Source organism: Syngnathus acus, chromosome 22 (assembly GCF_901709675.1).
Source record: "Syngnathus acus chromosome 22, fSynAcu1.2, whole genome shotgun sequence".
NCBI lineage: Eukaryota > Metazoa > Chordata > Actinopteri > Syngnathiformes > Syngnathidae > Syngnathus > Syngnathus acus.
Genome location: NC_051106.1, coordinates 10,139,480 through 10,147,694, shown reverse-complemented (window position 1 = coordinate 10,147,694; position 8,215 = coordinate 10,139,480). Strand labels below are relative to the sequence as shown.

At 43.8% G+C, this 8,215-nt stretch overlaps 1 pseudogene; it reads right to left on the bottom strand.

The window, feature by feature from the left end:
• Window positions 1–203: 203 nt before the first annotated feature.
• Window positions 204–7,535, bottom strand: LOC119115818 (annotated as a pseudogene).
• Window positions 7,536–8,215: the final 680 nt, after the last annotated feature.

Sequence of the window (8,215 nt, the reverse complement as noted above, 5' to 3'; positions counted from 1 at the left end):
TGCTCCACGCTAGCAATGACAAGGAACATAAAACTTCGGGAACCTTCTCAGCCAGCTAGTCGGCCAGCCAGCCAGCCAGCCAGCGTGCCAGCCATCAACTCCCCATGGAAGAGCTATGTTATTCAGAGGCAATGCTCCAATTTCCTCTTCAGACATGCAGTGCTGAAATGCTGTACCCAGCATGCTTCAGAACATTCAAACAGTGTTATTTAAAAGCTTTTTTAATTTGAGTCCATGTGAACTTGTCAACTTTTGCCTTTTATTCCAAGTGAAAGAATGCAAAACAGTTTGATTGTAGCGTATTTTGAACATGATAGATGCTGTGGAACATTTCATTCAATTCGTTTCTAAGGGCTGGTCTTGCTTCTACTTTTGGGTGGGCATGAGATTGTCGATGGACTCCCCCGCCGCCAGTTTCTTTTCCATCTCCACCAGCAGCTTGATGCCATCAACGACCATCTGCACCAGCTCCACCTCAGAGAAGCCCAGTCTGTCAGAGTTTGAGATGTCAAAGACTCCATCCACGGCATCCGTGTCCACGCCACCTAGTGGATGAAATGATATGAACACAACTTCAGTTCAGGGACTAACTTGAAATGACGACGGCAGAAAGATACCTGTTCCACGCTTCTGCAGCCTCAGCCTTTTAAGGACCTCTTTAAACTCTGGGTGTTTGCTCATATTTGGCAGCTTCACGTGCACACCGGCACGCAGACCCGTGCCCAGGTTGGACGGGCAGGTCAGAATGTAGCCCAGGTGCTCGTTCCACATGAAAGAAAAGCCTTTGTTCTTATACAAAGATTCAATCTAAAAAGGACACGGGCACATCATTGACACCAGACTTTCAGATCATCGGAGCGTGAAGGCACAGGGTTAAACAAACCTCTGTGAGTCCGGTGCAGAAGCGAGTAAACACTTCCTTCAAGTTGCCACCCTTCTGCATGGAGATGACTCGTAGATGGTCTTCTTCGTTCACCCACACCAAAAATGTCTTGTTTTCATTATACCTTGAAAGTCAGCAAATATCAGCATCTTTCCATTTTCACGCCCTTTCCGAGAGTCTTTCTCACCAGATGCCTCTGGCGCTGGGCCAGTCCCGGGCCATTCTCGATGCCAGCAGCAGAGGGGACACGGGTTTGTCAAAAAGCAAGTGGTCGTCAATCAGCTGCTGCTGCTCGCCATCTGACAGGTTTCTCAAGGAATAGTACTTCCCCTGTAGGTCTCCGGTTAGCGAAGCCAAGACTGCACACAAAGGGTGTTTATTTTCCCACTAACTTTCCATTCGGCTCATTTTTGCGTACCTTCAATGGAGAGCTTCTCCACAGCACGTCTCTCGCCACGTCGGCAGAGCGGCGGCAGGCAGAAGCCGCGGATGCTGCGGCCCGTTCGCACTCGGGAGCTCAAAACATACTCTGGGTCGAGATCGTCGCCCCCCTTGAAGCGACACACATTTTTGGTCAAAGTGGAAATGGCCAGTGGATGCGTCACGTGATCCTCGTACCACGAGGTTGTCCGGGTTGAGGTCGGTCTTATGCATGTCTGTTGGTTTGTATCCTCCGTGTCTGTCCTCGATCACAAGGTCAAGCAGCTCTTTGAAGACCTCGTATGACTCCTCGTCTCCAGCCACACAGCCAACCGTCATGATGAAGGGGTGACCTGCGCAAGTCAAAGAATGCCACATCAGCATGTATTCAATGACGGCGGCGGCGGCGGCAAGTGATTTACCTGGATTATCCACGCCTGTCTGGATGACCCGGTCTATAGTAAAGCCATTGGGGGTGGTCCGCTCCCTCAGTGTTTTGTACATGTCCATGGTTAAGAACTTGGCCATGTGGTTGTTGTGTTTACTGAGATCAGGGAACTCGTCCTCTGCCGTCAGCCCCTTGAGCTGAAGGTTGGCCATTTTTTGACAGCTAAAAGACACACTTCCAAACTCAAAACAAGGCACGGAAAGAAATCGCAAACATATCAACCCGCCCAACATCAAAGTGTGTAAGTTCTGCTTGTTTTATAAAGGCAAGGGTAAATATATAGTCATTGAACTGTCTTAATTCAAAGCGATTACAAAACCATCATGCCAGCAAAGAAAAAAATAACAGCCAAAGATTTAATACGAATCAAAGCTAAATCTCTCCACTTCGGTTCAGTGGTTTCATATGATAGAATTGCAACCCAGCTCCAATATTTTCAGAGGTTTTATGGACTGCTCAGATGAGTGCTTCTTGATGGACCAGATGGAGGGCCGGACGGCCCATGTGCGGACCAGTAACGGGCACAGAGCTGCACTTTAAATTGAATGCCAGAGGATGAAGTTTTGTTCACAAAGCCTGCCACTTTACAAGAAGTGACTGCAATAGGGGTGTAACGATTCATCGATACACATCGATTAATCGATATAATGCTCTACGATTTGTTGGCATCGATGCTAAACGTAAACATCGATCTATATCGCCCGTTTTTAAAAAAAAAAAAAGAGTTTGACACCCCTGCCCTAGTCGGAAACCCTAACCCTAGCTTGAAACCCTAATTAGCAATGGCAAAACTCCTTGGAAACCCTGGTCGGAAACCCTAACCCTCGTTTTGAAAGCCTAGTTAAAAACCCTAATCTTAGAAACCCTAAAAGTAGTTTGAAACCCTCGTTGGAAACCCTAACCTTAGCTTTAAAACCTAGTTTGTAACCCTAAGCTTGGTTTAAAACCCTAGTCGGAAACCCTACCCCTTGTTTGAAACTTTAATTAGCAATGGCAAAACTCCTTGGAAACCCTGGTCGGAAACCCTAACCCTCGTTTTGAAAGCCTAGTTAGAAACCCTAATCTTAGAAACCCTAAAAGTAGTTTGAAACCCTCGTTGGAAACCCTAACCCTAGCTTTAAAACCTAGTTTGAAACCCTAACCTTGGTTTAAAGCCCTAGTCGGAAACCCTGAGCCTAGTTTGAAACCCTAATTAGCGATGGCAAAACTCCTTGGAAACCCTAGTTGGAAACCCTAACCCTAGTTTTGAAAGCCTAGTTAGAAACCCTAACCCTAACTCTAGTGTTGAAAGCCTAGTTAGTAACCCTAACCCTAACTCTAACCCTAACCCTAACCCTAACTCTAACTCTAGCCCTAACCCTAGTTTTGAAAGCCTAGTTAGAAACCCTAACCCCAACCCTAATCCTAACCCTAACCCTAACTTTGGAAACCCTAGTCGAAAACCCTAACCCTAGTTTTGAAAGCCTAGTTAGAAACCCCAATCTTAGAAACCCTAAAAGTAGTTTGAAACCCTCGTTGGAAACCCTAACCCTAGCTTTAAAACCAAGTTTGAAACCCTAACCTTGGTTTAAAACCCTAGTCGGAAACCCTGAGCCTAGTTTGAAACCCTAATTAGCGATGGCAAAACTCCTTGGAAACCCGAGTCGGAAACCCTAACCCTAGTTTTGAAAGCCTAGTTAGAAACCCTAACCCTAACTCTAGTTTTGAAAGCCTAGTTAGTAACCCTAACTCTAACCCTAACCCTAACCCTAACTCTAACTCTAACCCTAACTCTAACCCTAAACCTAGTTTTGAAAGCCTAGTTAGAAACCCTAACCCCAACCCTAATCCTAACGCTAACCCTAACTTTGGAAACCCTAGTCGAAAACCCTAACCCTAGTTTTGAAAGCCTAGTTAGAAACCCCAATCTTAGAAACCCTAAAAGTAGTTTGAAACCCTCGTTGGAAACCCTAACCCTAGCTTTAAAACCTAGTTTGAAACCCTAACCTTGGTTTAAAACCCTAGTCGGAAACCCTGAGCCTAGTTTGAAACCCTAATTAGCGATGGCAAAACTCCTTGGAAACCCTAGTCGGAAACCCTAACCCTAGTTTTGAAAGCCTAGTTAGAAACCCTAACCCTAACTCTAGTTTTGAAAGCCTAGTTAGTAACCCTAACCCTAACTCTAACCCTAACCCTAACCCTAACTCTCTCTATCTCTAACCCTAACCCTAGTTTTGAAAGCCTAGTTAGAAACCCTAACCCCAACCCTAATCCTAACCCTAACCCTAACTTTGGAAACCCTAGTCGAAAACCCTAACCCTAGTTTTGAAAGCCTAGTTAGAAACCCCAATCTTAGAAACCCTAAAAGTAGTTTGAAACCCTCGTTGGAAACCCTAACCCTAGCTTTAAAACCTAGTTTGAAACCCTAACCTTGGTTTAAAACCCTAGTCGGAAACCCTGAGCCTAGTTTGAGACCCTAATTAGCGATGGCAAAACTCCTTGGAAACCCTAGTCGGAAACCCTAACCCTAGTTTTGAAAGCCTAGTTAGAAACCCTAACCCTAACCCTAACTCTAGTTTTGAAAGCCTAGTTAGTAACCCTAACCCTAACTCTAACTCTAACAATAACTCTAACTAACTCTAACTCTAACCCTAACCCTAACCCTAACCCTAGTTTTGAAAGCCTAGTTAGAAACCCTAACCCCAACCCTAATCCTAACCCTAACCCTAACTTTGGAAACCCTAGTCGAAAACCCTAACCCTAGTTTTGAAAGCCTAGTTAGAAACCCCAATCTTAGAAACCCTAAAAGTAGTTTGAAACCCCCGTTGGAAACCCTAACCCTAGCTTTAAAACCTAGTTTGAAACCCTAACCTTGGTTTAAAACCCTAGTCGGAAACCCCGAGCCTAGTTTGAGACCCTAATTAGCGATGGCAAAACTCCTTGGAAACCCTAGTCGGAAACCCTAACCCTAGTTTTGAAAGCCTAGTTAGAAACCCTAACCCTAACTCTAGTTTTGAAAGCCTAGTTAGTAACCCTAACCCTAACTCTAACCCTAACCCTAACTCTCTCTATCTCTAACCCTAACCCTAGTTTTGAAAGCCTAGTTAGAAACCCTAACCCCAACCCTAATCCTAACCCTAACCCTAACTTTGGAAACCCTAGTCGAAAACCCTAACCCTAGTTTTGAAAGCCTAGTTAGAAACCCCAATCTTAGAAACCCTAAAAGTAGTTTGAAACCCTCGTTGGAAACCCTAACCCTAGCTTTAAAACCTAGTTTGAAACCCTAACCTTGGTTTAAAACCCTAGTCGGAAACCCTGAGCCTAGTTTGAGACCCTAATTAGCGATGGCAAAACTCCTTGGAAACCCTAGTCGGAAACCCTAACCCTAGTTTTGAAAGCCTAGTTAGAAACCCTAACCCTAACCCTAACTCTAGTTTTGAAAGCCTAGTTAGTAACCCTAACCCTAACCCTAACCCTAACTCTAACTCTAACAATAACTCTAACTAACTAACTCTAACTCTAACCCTAACCCTAACCCTAGTTTTGAAAGCCTAGTTAGAAACCCTAACCCCAACCCTAATCCTAACCCTAACCCTAACTTTGGAAACCCTAGTCGAAAACCCTAACCCTAGTTTTGAAAGCCTAGTTAGAAACCCCAATCTTAGAAACCCTAAAAGTAGTTTGAAACCCCCGTTGGAAACCCTAACCCTAGCTTTAAAACCTAGTTTGAAACCCTAACCTTGGTTTAAAACCCTAGTCGGAAACCCTGAGCCTAGTTTGAGACCCTAATTAGCGATGGCAAAACTCCTTGGAAACCCTAGTCGGAAACCCTAACCCTAGTTTTGAAAGCCTAGTTAGAAACCCTAACCCTAACTCTAGTTTTGAAAGCCTAGTTAGTAACCCTAACCCTAACTCTAACCCTAACCCTAACCCTAACTCTCTCTATCTCTAACCCTAACCCTAGTTTTGAAAGCCTAGTTAGAAACCCTAACCCCAACCCTAATCCTAACCCTAACCCTAACTTTGGAAACCCTAGTCGAAAACCCTAACCCTAGTTTTGAAAGCCTAGTTAGAAACCCCAATCTTAGAAACCCTAAAAGTAGTTTGAAACCCTCGTTGGAAACCCTAACCCTAGCTTTAAAACCTAGTTTGAAACCCTAACCTTGGTTTAAAACCCTAGTCGGAAACCCTGAGCCTAGTTTGAGACCCTAATTAGCGATGGCAAAACTCCTTGGAAACCCTAGTCGGAAACCCTAACCCTAGTTTTGAAAGCCTAGTTAGAAACCCTAACCCTAACCCTAACTCTAGTTTTGAAAGCCTAGTTAGTAACCCTAACCCTAACCCTAACCCTAACTCTAACAATAACTCTAACTAACTAACTCTAACTCTAACCCTAACCCTAACCCTAGTTTTGAAAGCCTAGTTAGAAACCCTAACCCCAACCCTAATCCTAACCCTAACCCTAACTTTGGAAACCCTAGTCGAAAACCCTAACCCTAGTTTTGAAAGCCTAGTTAGAAACCCCAATCTTAGAAACCCTAAAAGTAGTTTGAAACCCCCGTTGGAAACCCTAACCCTAGCTTTAAAACCTAGTTTGAAACCCTAACCTTGGTTTAAAACCCTAGTCGGAAACCCTGAGCCTAGTTTGAGACCCTAATTAGCGATGGCAAAACTCCTTGGAAACCCTAGTCGGAAACCCTAACCCTAGTTTTGAAAGCCTAGTTAGAAACCCTAACCCTAACCCTAACTCTAGTTTTGAAAGCCTAGTTAGTAACCCTAACCCTAACCCTAACCCTAACTCTAACTCTAACCCTAACCCTAACCCTAGTTTTGAAAGCCTAGTTAGAAACCCTAACCCCAACCCTAATCCTAACCCTAACCCTAACTTTGGAAACCCTAGTCGAAAACCCTAACCCTAGTTTTGAAAGCCTAGTTAGAAACCCCAATCTTAGAAACCCTAAAAGTAGTTTGAAACCCTCGTTGGAAACCCTAACCCTAGCTTTAAAACCTAGTTTGTAACCCTAACCTTGGTTTAAAACCCTAGTCGGAAACCCTAACCCTAGTTTGAAACCCTAATTAGTAGGGGTAAACCCGCGATTTACACCCCTAGACTGCTATCTTTACAGCGCACTATTTGTTGCTGGACAATGCTCCGGCAGCGCACGTCCACAGTGTGTGTAAAGGCCTTTAAGATGAAAGAATCATGACACAGCCCCTGGGCCTCAACTGACCTCAACCTGCTATTGACAACTTTGGGCCTTTCTACAGGAGATTTACTGTGTAGGAAAACAGTATACTTCTTTTAACACTTGTCTCAAAGGCTGTTGTTGCAGCAATACAAAAAGTTGGATCAAGAAACTTCACCACCAAGCTCTTTGATGGCAGGGTTATTGATATGACATATAATATGAATTCCTTTCCCACCACTCAATTTCATAACACACATGACCTAAAACTTTTACTTTCTTCAATATTTAGGTTTGAGGCGTGGAACGTTTTCTATTTCAAAGAGCCTTAGTTATGAATATTCATAAATGCAAATATGTAAGCTATCATATTTTTCAAGCACGTTACCGTTCTATGATGCTGCACTATGAGTGCAACCAAAAAAATCCGTTGAAATCGGAGTCAATTTTCTTCGAATTCATCAAATGAGAGCACAATTTAACATCCATTGACTTACACTTGTTCAATAGTGTCTGACATGTTTGCGTCTTCTTTCTTCACAACTCCAGCACTTGCAAGATGTGGTTGGAGACAGCCAGACAGACAGTCAGACCGAGAGAGAGGCGCACGTACGCTACGGCCAGCTGCACGCACGCACGCACGCACTCATACACACATTTATAGCCATCGACGTGGCACATCGTCAGCAGCATCAGCTCTGTGATGAACACGACGTGGGCGAACAATTAAATGCGTCGTGTGCTCCACGTTCGCTTTGCGCAACAAATTGTTCCAACAAAGCGTCATGTTTGAAACCTACCTCTTATGAAAAAAAACCCCTATGACCGCCTTTTTAATATATATAAAGTGGATTAAAAGCGTGCACTTATTCGTACGAATGACACTATCAATCCCCATGTCTGCAATTCCCGTCTGAAAATGAGGCGTCTATGGCCACAAGAGGGCGACACAGGCGTGGGTTTCAAGTCAACTTCATTGAATATGTAGGAGGGTTTTTTCTCAATTGTTTCCACTTGAGTATCAATGACAACAACAGAGCCCATTCTGCTAAACTACAAGCACAATTCCTGCTGTACACTCAAACTGCAGTTCTAAAAATACACTTCTTATATTTTCAAAACATGAAATACAATTCTCTGCATTTGGCATCATTTTCATGAAGAAAATCTCTTGTCATTCAAAATTCCATGTTTAAATGTTATCACATGGGCAAACTCCTATTTTTTACAATTCACAATTTGAGCATCCAAAGCAACAGGTGAGCTCGTCGGTTTAGGAGCAATGGATGCCAACATTGG